Below are 12,069 nucleotides of genomic sequence, written 5' to 3'. Positions count from 1 at the left end.
GAGAGATTTTGGCAAGCAGTCGATCTCACTGAACCTGAGGAGGTTGTCTGCCAGAGTCTGGTATCCAGACCCTCCTGTGCTTCGCTTGGAGTCAGCAGGACAATGAAGAGGCTCAGTGGTGTCCATCTGACACAGCACACATAGGTTCCAGTCTGTCTGGTTAATTGATGTAAAAGATGTACTTGGCCCTCGCTGCTGGGGGTCTAATAGTTTGAAATGCTTGGCCATTGTCTTGAACCACCACCAATCAGTCACTGTAAAATTGGGAAGAACCACCACCAAGTAGGGGATTAGTCTTTGGGTACACTACAGTGGAGTTATCACCTGAAAACAGAATAGCAGAGTTAAAATGTTTTCAACTACGAACCCCAGCCCAGAGGAGATGCATATATACACAATGGCGATCTTGGGTGATTGTCACTCGATGTCCCCAATAAGCCACTATACATTATTTCTTTGCGCTGGACAGGACCATGTTAAACCCAAATCAATATGAACACACCATTGTAGTTTGAACATTTCTATTATGCAATCATGAAAATTAATACAGTGAGTACATCAATATCGATTTCGCAAATTTATGCATTTAATCGCGACATTGCCAGCTACCAGTATGTAATTAATAATGGAAATATTCATGGAGTCTAAGTTCCTTTCACCAAATTTGATTTTTGATCTATTTATATTTCCAGAAACAATATTCAGGTAACATTCACATGCATGATCATATTGCAGAGCTCTTGTTCCAGCCATGCATTATTGCGATGGTAAACTGTTATCTGTGTCCCTCATAGACCACCGTAGATGCATTTTTTAGTCAAATATGAAGTAGATAATGAAGCATGTGCATACTAGTTGATAATAATCATATTATACTCACTACATTGTGTTTTGCACCAAGCACATATGACTTTGCTGACCTTGTAGGCAGAATTTGTTATTCGTGGCAGCCATTTTGTAAAATGGCCACCATTTTGACCCTAGGGGTAATCTGGAATGTCCCTATATCCAAGATGTTTCCTAAGGGTATGCTATAACTGTGTATCAAATTTCATGCTTGTATCGTCAAAGGCACAAAACTACCAGAATATTTCACATATCTGCCGGACTAAGCCGTCTCGTCTGGGTTTGAATCTTGGCCCAGCTATAAACTGTTTCACAGGCAGGGCGATTCATTAATGTGTGTGCCGTCCCTTGGACGGACAGTGAACTGGACGTCCGTCTGTGGGCATTAGTTGGAGGACGTTAAAGATCCCCCCCCCCCTTGTCTCCATTGTGAAGAGTACGTATCACCAGCGCCCTGAACAAACTCTTGCTCAAACCTATAGGGAACACTCCACTAATGGCACAGCCGCACGCTGCTCAGCCAATTATGCTACTCACAGTCGTGTGCTGCAAACGAGTGTTTTTAGAATGTTCGAAGATGAGAGAAAATGTAACTTCCCTATTGTACATCGAAAGGGGCAACTGACACAGAAAATCACTTAATGTAATGTGCATATTTTTGGGAAACAAAACACAAAAACAAATACATAAATACAGTGACACTGAAAATAATTCATGAACTCGGTCAATTTCTCTTTGGGAGGCAAATTTCACTCATATTTCTCTCGAATACTTATCCACCACAAAAGGACATAATTTTGAGAAAGGCATCCCCTCTCCCTTCTTCCATAGGCTATAGGGGGCATTCAAAATGTCCTTCAAATGAGATATTCACGAGGGTCGAAGAAACACCTTACCCATCCTGTCCGCTTTAAACCATCACCTTTTTACAACCTCTATTATTGGTTTGTACTGTGTGTGGGTATGTTGATCGTTCCAGTGGTTAGACCACCCTCCTGATCCTTTACCTCGAAAACCAATCGCCAATTTGTATTGGGAATGGTATCCACGATGGGAGTTCCTCCCAGATCAAGCTCATGGTCAAGCTCATGGTTGCTATCACCGACTGCATCACCTGCCCAGCCTTGTTGCCCTTTTTGAGTTATTCCAATCATAGTTTTGAGTTTCTCCCAGTTTCACCAACCAAGCATTTGCCACAATCCTTGCCAGCGGTTCAAGAATCACTATGGATTTGTCACCGATTGCAATTTCGTCTTTTAATTTGGTGATGAAGCTACGGATGGCTCGTGACGGTTTGTATGCCATGTGAGTCTGCACACCACGCATTATTTTGCCATTCTTTCTGAAAGGAGTTGGTAATGTGGTAGAACACCACTCAATCATGTCTACCTCCTTACGCTTTGCCACATTCGGTTTTTCAATCAAGGGAGCAAGCTCATGTCATCCCCATTTTCTATAAATATGTTCCCCACTCGTTTTATCGCTTTTGTTCCTGCATTCATGAAAGACTACAACCATCCACACATGGGACATTGGTGAATGACTAACACTACATTTGTGCCAACTAAGATATCAGGAATATAAATCCAATGGTCTATTGGTGTGGGTGAATGTTCTGTACAAAGATATCCTAAAAGATCCATAAAGTTTTCCCTGAACCTCAACATCCAAAAAAGTCAAACTATTCTCTTTCTCAATTTAAAAGACATCCTCAAAGAGCCATAAAGTTGCTGGCGAACCTCAACATCCAAGAAAGCCAAACTCTCCTCTTTCTCAATTAGAATGATATCCTAAAAGAGCCAAAAAGTTGCTGGTGAACCTCAACATCCAAGAAAGCCAAACTCTTCTCTTTCTCAATTTATTTTTTGAATTTTATGCTGGGGGAAGACAACGGCTGGGTGCTCAAAAGAGTAGACAAGCTTGTCCATATGCTGTACAATAGTGAATGTGTCATCTACATATCATTTAAAATAGAACAGTGAATTGTAGTTAACCTCAAATATGGTGACACCAATGAAGATAACGGAGAGTCCATATAGCTGAACCAAATATTTTTTGACAGTGTGTTTGCATCATATGATAAGGTCATGCTCACCAGACTTCTCCAGCAGACTGGAGATTGCATCTGGCGTCAGTTGGCTGTTTGGACAAGATTTCCACTGAATGTGAACTGTTTAAACCAATCGCTCATCATGTTAAAAGCCAAATCAACTGGGGACATCGTAAAGAGTGAAGGCACATCAAACGACACCATTATCTTGACATCTCAGATTTTAACATCTTTTAATCTTTCTACAGACTCACCACTACTTTTAGCTCTCCTTTCCATTTTTCCCACCAATTTCGTGGTTATACATGTCAGATAGACAGTCTGTATTGTGGACCATTTACTAAAGGAAGCAATTGTTATCAGCCGTGCATTTTGCTTATGAATCTTCGCTAAACCACAAAATATGGGTGTCACTCTCATTGATGGATTCCGATGGTGATGTACCATACTCTTTACAAAGCGTCAGTACTGCCGAAGTATTTCATTCGCAAGGATTACACTGGGTGGCTTGCCATTGCCTTCCCAGCAGTAGTTTTGGCAGGAATTTGAAATTTGGCCATGGTGTGAGTGATAGTTCGTCTACTCTTCGCGAATGACACCGTGGGACATTTAACGTTCACCAATTAATGCTGGCAGATGGGACGCCAAGTTTAACGTCCATCCAAGAGATTACACATACATTGATTAATCACCCTGCCTGTGAAACACCGGGATGACAGTTTATAGCTGGGTCGAAATTATAACACAGGCTGGGCAGTTTAGAGGTGAGTGTGCGTACCTCTAGGCTATTACTGTTTGGCGCGTAGTAATCTTGCACGTCTTAATGAAACCAATTTTGAATTGAGAGCTCATTGTTTTGGGGTGGGCAGCCAACAGGCAGTTTTGGAATTATGTTCTCATTTCTATAAAGAATGGATGTGCAATTCAAGTCACATTTGTAAAAACGGTTAATTTGGCTTCTTAGCAGTATCCGTCTGTCATGATGGAAACCTCCAAATTAGAACAGTTTATCATCCGATAGCATTGATGTCTAACACACTCATACCAAAATAATTAAACTTGCACAGATACTTCACATTAACAAGCTTGGTGGGCTACATGCAAACTCGCTCTGATTCATGCTCTGTGTCAAGCATTTTAGGTGGAAAAACGGCTCATAAAGCTAAATGTTTCTAGGAATACAAAGGTTTAGTTGTTAACAGCACCAACAGTTATATAACAGTGTGAGACATCCCCTGCGGCACGTTGACAAAGGAAGGGAAAAAAAGATTCCATATTGACCTTTTGCTGAAGACTGAAAGCTGCAGGTGGTGTATACCCCTTCGGGACAGAGCGCTGGGCTGGAATTAAACGCATTCGAGTTGCTCGCAAGACGATCTCACAATCAGATAGTGAGCAAACATCTAGCTCATTAAAATCCGAGGGTCACTCATATGGCGTTGTCGGCCTTTCGACGTATCAGGAAATGCTGTCAAGCATTGAAAAATCATTGCACATGGATTGCATAACCACCCTTTAATGTATGTTGTTAGTAAAAGCTTTAGCATAGGGACTTTTTAATTATGATGGAAGGGGAATCAATTTACATCGTTGTCTAATTGGGATATTGGCCTTCAGGGTCCAGGAAAGAGAAAAGAGAGTGTTCTCTTATTAAGGGTGTTCTGCTTGGTCTATGCATGGCTGGGTGTAAAAAGTCTTATGCTAGGTAACGGTTTTTAAACAGAAGATTTCAACCACAAAAGAACCTTATTGAACTTGATGATCCCCAGCTTCAAAATGGTAAACAGGATGTAGCTGGAGGTCATGTGGTCACCTTTTTAGCAGCTCAGCTTGGGTTCAATTTCTGATCAGAGCTGTAAACTGTCAGATTGGTGCTTCGCAGCAGGCAGGTCATTGCATCAATGAGATGATGTGTATGCCCTCCTTCGGAGGGACCCGTTAGCTTGCATTTGCGTTGGTGCACATTAAAGATCCCAGAGCACCTTTTGGAAAGAGAAGGTAGTTGTGTGCCAGTAGCCAAAAACAGCAGACTGGATACCCGATTCAACGTCTACCTGAGAGACAGCACACACGTTGATGCATACATCGCCTTCCTTGCAAAACTCAGCGAAGGTGATAGTTTAAAGCTGGGCTGAGATGCAATCCCAGGTAAGCGAGTGTGCCTATCTCAAGGCTATCCCACCAGCCCACAGATGGCTTCGAAATGAGGTCAGCACTTCTATCAGAAGAGACTTTTCACATTTCTGCAAAATGTCATCAATAATTTTGCAGCTTATATTAAATAGACACTGTTTTTAATGTTGTTTAAGCCTCACTATTGCATTCTCATCTGGGTCCAAGTATTGTTCGCAGCCAGGTAGAAGGAAAATGAGCTTAAGTCCTGCAGTTGAAGCATTTTCCCCGCTGTTATGGCTTTATTGCCACTGAAAATTAAATATTCAGGGTGCTAAAATATGCATCACCTTAGGAACGCGGTGCTCTCTGGAACGTGTATCATGTTAGCCGGCATTGATAATGGCTTTCGATGGTTGGTCTAAACAGCGAGCAGCATTTGAAAGGGGTTTATTCGAAGCAACACCGGCTCGTTTCCAAATTACACCCCGTGATATCGCTGCAACATAATCGAAAATTACGTCTTACCAATGACTGCCCAGTTTTTAGCAACATCTTTTCATGGCAGTTGGGATCAAAGATTTGAACTTGAGACTCGGAATTGTGCTTTTAACATCCATCAGCAGTCAATTCTGGCAGATTGGCTGACTGGCTTAATTGGTGTCACTTCCAAGGGATGGCACACCTACCCACGAAATACCAGTTGGTTTGCAGTCGGTCTGGGAATCGAAGTATCAAACCCAGACGGAGCAGCTCAAAGGTGAGTTCACTGTACCTGACCTGTTCTGCCAACTTGGACATCTTTACCAAACCTACTGAGTATCTTGTGCATTTAGGTTTTAGTAGGCCATGCGTTTTATCTTCCTACTGGCATTTCAATAGCATGGCATGTAATGAAAACCCATCGAGTAACAATTTATTGTTTTTAAACATTCATTGTGCTGGATGAGATGGCTTGTTTAGTAAGCCTCATGATGCTCAGACGAGTAGCAAACGACAACTAATGATGCTCAAAAAGCAGATTCATATCCCATCTGTTCGATGTATTTGTTCTTGCAATTAATGTAAAAAGGATACATTTATAACTACTCCTATCAATGTAGATAACATGCATCACATATAAGAAGTGGGCCAAAGACATATCTAATAGTGTCTTTGTACCGCATGTTACATGTGATTGATGTAGAAGCTCCTTCATTGGCCTGAGATCACCATAAAAAAAAAACAGTTGTTGTGGTCAGGCCTTCATATAAAATGTTATGCTATTTTATAGCACACAAATATTAAAAAAAACATATTTAAACTATAATGGTGCATTTAGTGATTTACTGCAAATAGCGTCCCTACAATAAAGAGCAGTGTTGCCTGGTTTATAGAGACCACCTGATGATAAATGGTGATGAATGTGATGATTTTGACAAATGTTGACAAAAAAAAACTTTGAGAACTGGTCGTACATTCACTCGCATCAAACGGCATCATGGTATCCCATTTCATTCATTTTATATTTTATTATGGTTTGAGTATGGATCGGTAATTTGTGGACATCCTGTATACTCATGAAAACAATAAGAATCAAATTGTACCATTAAAAATACTCGAAAGTACCGAGAAATATCACAGCAAGAAGCTGAAGCGGGGATTTGAAAGCGAATAAGCCTGCCGATTGATTTGGGGTGACGATAAATGGCAGTCGAGGGAAAGTCACAATGAGTGCAGATGAGGATTAAAGGAATTGGTCGGTTGAGTAAAGCTCATGACGTCACTCAGCCAATAGAGTCAGACTACAGCGGTACCTTGCATATTGTATAGAGATCGCTACAGATGTCACCCTGTGTGTGAATCTATGTAGTCCTGCAGCGTAGTCTGATATTTCAGATCAATTGTTAAAATTTGCATAAAAGCACCAAAATTGGTACACATGTAGAATAATGTATTCCGAACAATTATAGATATGGAGCCACCCGAGATTGTGCCTTGGTCAGCTTCGGCGACCATTTTCCAAAATGGCCACCATTCTACTTTAGCGAAATTGGCTATATGCTCTTATTTTCTTATTGTATTGGTGGTAGATATAAGGAAAGTGTAAAACTCAGAAAATTGACCATGAAAAGGCGTATTCAAATATTATGAGCCAGTATTTTTGGTAAAAAAAGCCATTATTTGATTTGTAAATTGCTGCTCTCCTGAAACTTTTCACTGAAAAGTACCCATTATTGCCTGGAGAACAAGAGTCAAGTGATCTTCATCACATTCAATGGGTTTGGAATCAACAAAAAATTGCATTATAGATTACATACTTTACTCTATTTTGAAAAGGGAACTGATAATCGTGATAATGATAAACTCAGAAAATGTAGTCAAATTATTGCACACTTCACTTTGAAGCGGCTACGGTTTACTGTCTACTACCATTCTACCAGGACACATGGTACACGCATACATCAGTCTAGTACAATATGAGTTTCTGAGCTCAAGTGTACTGGCTCTGGATCAAGAAGTCAACACTTTTACAAGCAATGTGACTTTGCATTTGCACATTCTAAGCTCGGCCGATATCTTAGTCTGTGTCAACTGCTTCTGTCTACTGGCATTCTCCTTCACAAGCACACAGTCCAGTGCATTGCAGATTAGCCTTCTTGCATTTGCAGCGGTTTCTACAGCCTTTTTTGCAGCCGCAGGACACCAGGTCGAAGCAGCTTTTTGAAGCCTCAGGGAGTGTGGTCCAGAGCGGTTCGTAGGACCCATCCTCTGTTTGCCCCCAGCCCCAGCTTGTTGGTGATGGAAGGAGGGTTGAGGGACCAAGACCTGCCCCTAGACATAGCCACCCTGGAAGACTGATCTCTTCACATGCTGTTCCAAAGCATCGTATGTAGGTGGGATGCACTGGACGGAGTTCCTCTTGGCGAAGAGTTTCTTTCTGGACTCGTTGACATCCGTATATGGACTGGTGCAGTCATAGAGGAGCACCACAAACCTTTCAATGCAGTGCATTGTGTCATCCTGGATGTTGACTGGCGTGGTGGTCAGGGTCACAAGAGAATCTGTCAGTTCTGGAAACGAGTTCCATGTGGCCCAGGCAGATTTCTTCCCATGCCCCACGAATGCTGATACCATGTCACATCCAGTCATGGCATGGAAGACAGGGAGAGCACGTGCCTTCTGTGGACCGAGGGAGGCAGCTATTTCATGGGCAGGGATGTAGCGGTAGTTCTTGCCCATCCCAAAGGCAATCCAGAGTTCATCCACGCATGGTAGTGCCTGGACAAAATAGTTCTGAACCTGTCACTGATGCTGTGTGTGAAAATGGATTTTCCCATAAAAATGACCATTTTTCCCCAATACAATGGTTGGAAATATAATAAATCAACACAAATGACATTTGTATTGTTTTCCTTTGTAAATGCACATCACATGGAGTATTTATCACCTCTGAGAAAGCAGCAAAGAGAATAACCATGACAGATATCCCATGTTGTTAAAGTAGAATGGCGGCCATTTTCCAAAATGGCCGCCAAAGCTGACCCAGGCAAAATCTCGAGTGGCTCCATATCCAGAATTGTTCAGAATACATTAGTCAACATACCTACCAATTTTGGTGCTTTTATGAAAAGTCGAACAATTGGTTTGCTATGCTGCAGTACAAATGCGAGTGGAATGGAAGGTAAACATTCTGTTTTTGAAATTGTTCATACTTTCCATCCAATAAGGGTTTTAACGATACAAAAACAGGTCCACGGGTTTAAAGAAAGAAAGTGGGTCAAACCCACAAAATACGGGTCACTTGTAAGTCCTCGACCAGTCAAAAGTTTTGGAACACCCCCATTTTCTAATTTTTACTGAAATTTAAGCAGTTCAAGACCAGTGAATAAGCTGAAATGGTACAAAGCTAAGTGGTAAACTGCCAGAGGTTAAAAAAAAGTTTAGGTTACCAAAAACTGAAAAATAAAGTAAATTTCAGAGTTGTTAAAAAAGGCCCTTTTCAGTGAACAAGTAATGGATGAGAAACTGCAGCTGTTCTGCAGCAATGGAAGTAAATTAAGCCTTGAAAGTTGATGCAAAAAATTCCTGCAGGTGTCCCAACTTTTGTTGATTAGTTACAAACCCTCTGTCTGTATAAAAGCAGTGTTGGAACAGACTGTTGCTGCACCCTCTGAAGCATTATTTGGACAATATTGCACTGCAGGAGGTAGTATATTGCTATCATAATGGTGAGAAAAAGACAATGAACAAAGGAAGACAGACAGACCATTATATCCCTTAGAAGTGTAGGTCTTTCCTTCAGAGAAATTGCAAAGTGAGCCAAGGTGTCAGTGAGTAAAATTTCCTACACCATCAAAAGGCACTTGGAAACTTGAGGAAAGTCTGACAGGAAGAGCTCTAGCAGATCCAAAGCCACAACACAATCAGAAGACAACTTTCTGAGAGTCAACAGCTTGCGTGATCGGCGGCTCACAGGACAGCAGCTTCAAGCACAGTTCAACAATGGTCGAAGTAAGGAAGTCTCAGTTTCAACTGTGAAGAGAAGACTTCGAGCTGCAGGTTTGACAGGTCGAGTGGTAGTAAGAAAGCCATTGCTAAGATGGTAAAATAAGAAAAAGAGGCTTGCCTGGGCCATGAAGCACCGTCAGTGGACTACTGAGAACTGGAAGAAGGTCTCATGGACCGATTAATCACAATTTGAAATCTTCGGTTCATCACGCAGGGTTTTTGTACGCCGTCGAGTAGGCGAAAGGATGGTTTCTCAGTGTGTGACACCAAATGTCAAACATGGAGGAGGAAGCGTGATGATCTGGGGCTCTTTTGCTGGATCCAGAGTCGGCGACTTGCACAGAGTGACTGGCACCCTGATCAAAAGGGCAACCACAGCATTTTGCAGCACCATGCGACACCCTCTGGTCCATGCCTAGTTTGTCAGGGGTTCATCCTACAGCAAGATAACGACCCCAAACATACCTCCAGGCTGTGTCAAAACTACCTTCGAAGAAAAGTACAAGACGGTAGGCTTCAAACCATGGAATGACCAGCACAGTCTCCAGACTTGAACCCCATCGAGCTGGTTTGGGTTGAACTGGACAGAAGGGTGAAAGCAAAGCAACCTACAAGTGCAACACATTTGTGGGAACTTCTGCAACAGTGTTGGGAAGAACTTTCCGAACAATATTTGATTTTCATTGTAGAAAGAATTCCCTGAGTATTTTCAGCTGTTATATCTGCAAAAGGTGGCTACTTTGATGAGTCAAAATTTTAGATTAAATTTTGTTCAACAAAACGATTCCATGAATTCTTTTTTTATCTGCAATTGTTTATTTGTTCTATGCTTTAATATCAGAGTACATCGACACATTAAAATGCTTAAATTTCAGTAAAAACTGGAAAAATGGGGGTGTTCTAAAACTTTTGACCGGTCGAGTATGTATACATAATTATCGTACGTGTTGCATAAATGGTTGTCAGGCAGTACGTAATATTCCACCCTTAATCACACCTGTCTTTAAAAGTGATTTTCTGTTGTCGCTACTGGTTGACTATGTAATATTATGCCATTAACGCCATCCTATTCGGTGCAATTCGCTCATTTCGCCACAGCCCCGCTCCCCACAAAGGTGATTGACAGGCATGATCTCACCCACCATAGTTTCCCTTCCTCTGCGTGTCGTGATGCAGTTTTGCTTAGTTTTCATGGAATGATTTTAAGTTGTGAAAATTTTGAGTCGTTATGAACATTCCCGCTATAAAATTCAGTACATTTGGGTTCAAACCAGGTACTGAGCTTAAACCAGTTAAACCAGTCTGTCTGAAAAAGAATAAGAACAAGTAGCAGTCCATTCAAAGTACACTGACCCAATGCCAAATAAATAAATAATAAACCTCCAGCACGCGACCGCTTGGGCGCCGAAGGTGCCCCGGTGATGCCACCTTGCAGCACGTGGAGTCGGAATTGGGATGGACCAGTGTACAATAATTGATTGATTAATTAATTAATTGCAGAATTAAAATAAATAAATAATAATCGTAAAATATTTTAATTTCTCAATCAATTACCAAATGGCAAAACTAAACCACCTCTGTTTCATCTGAATCTGCAACTTTTTGAAAATTAAGTAATTAATCAAAAAATGAATACTTAATTAATTACTTGATTAATCAGTAAATCAAAAATACCCTTTATAGACAAATAACTTGTTTACTGTCATGTCTAAATGTGTCTAAATGTCACCTTCTGAGCTCAAAAGGTGCCTGAGATATTGCCAAGATAATAAATAGAATAAAATAAATAACTAATAAATTGATAGGAATTAAGTAACTCATCAATTAATTGATTAATCAAAAAAATAAAAAATATATAATTTTGCCAAAGAACATCTTCACTTTTGTCCCAAAATTTCAGCTTCCGAGCTCAAAGGATAACTGAGATATCGCCTGGAAATCAAGAAAGAATATAATTAATCGAGTAATTGATTAATCAAAAAATCAAAAATACTCTATTTTAAAGCCAAATCACTTGTTCACTGTTGTGTCCAAATATCAGCTTCCAAGCTCAAAAGGTGCCTGAGATATTTCCAGGATGAGAAATAAAATAAATAAGTTGTTAATAATTCGATAATAATGAAGTAATTAATCAATTAATTGATATATATATATATATATATATATATATATATATATTGTGACGTCCACGGGACTTGAACAGTCCCGCCAACGTAGAATGAGCCGAAACAATGGAGGCGGTTTATTTATTTATAACCCAAACATGGCGGTTCTAATCGCTCTACCGCAAACGGGACGAGGAAGGTGGCACGAGTCACTTTTCACTGAGTTGATGATGTTTATTTGTTTTTATTATTACCAGAAATAACAAGACTCGGCAAGAAGAGGGATCCGGGGCGATTCGACGGGATGGTGTGGGATCGGGCGTGGGGAAAAACACAGACAATTCCAATGAATATACAGTTCTCAATCCCTCTAAGGCGCCAAGCACACACACACACACACACACACACACACACACACACACACACACACACACACACACACACACACACACACACACACACACA

This window comes from Eptatretus burgeri, chromosome 5 (assembly GCF_056783735.1).
Source record: "Eptatretus burgeri isolate ZD-2024b chromosome 5, Ebu_testis_v1, whole genome shotgun sequence".
In the NCBI taxonomy this organism is placed as follows: domain Eukaryota; kingdom Metazoa; phylum Chordata; class Myxini; order Myxiniformes; family Myxinidae; genus Eptatretus; species Eptatretus burgeri.
The sequence above is the reverse complement of the archived record's forward strand: the minus strand, read 5'-3'. Positions refer to the sequence as shown.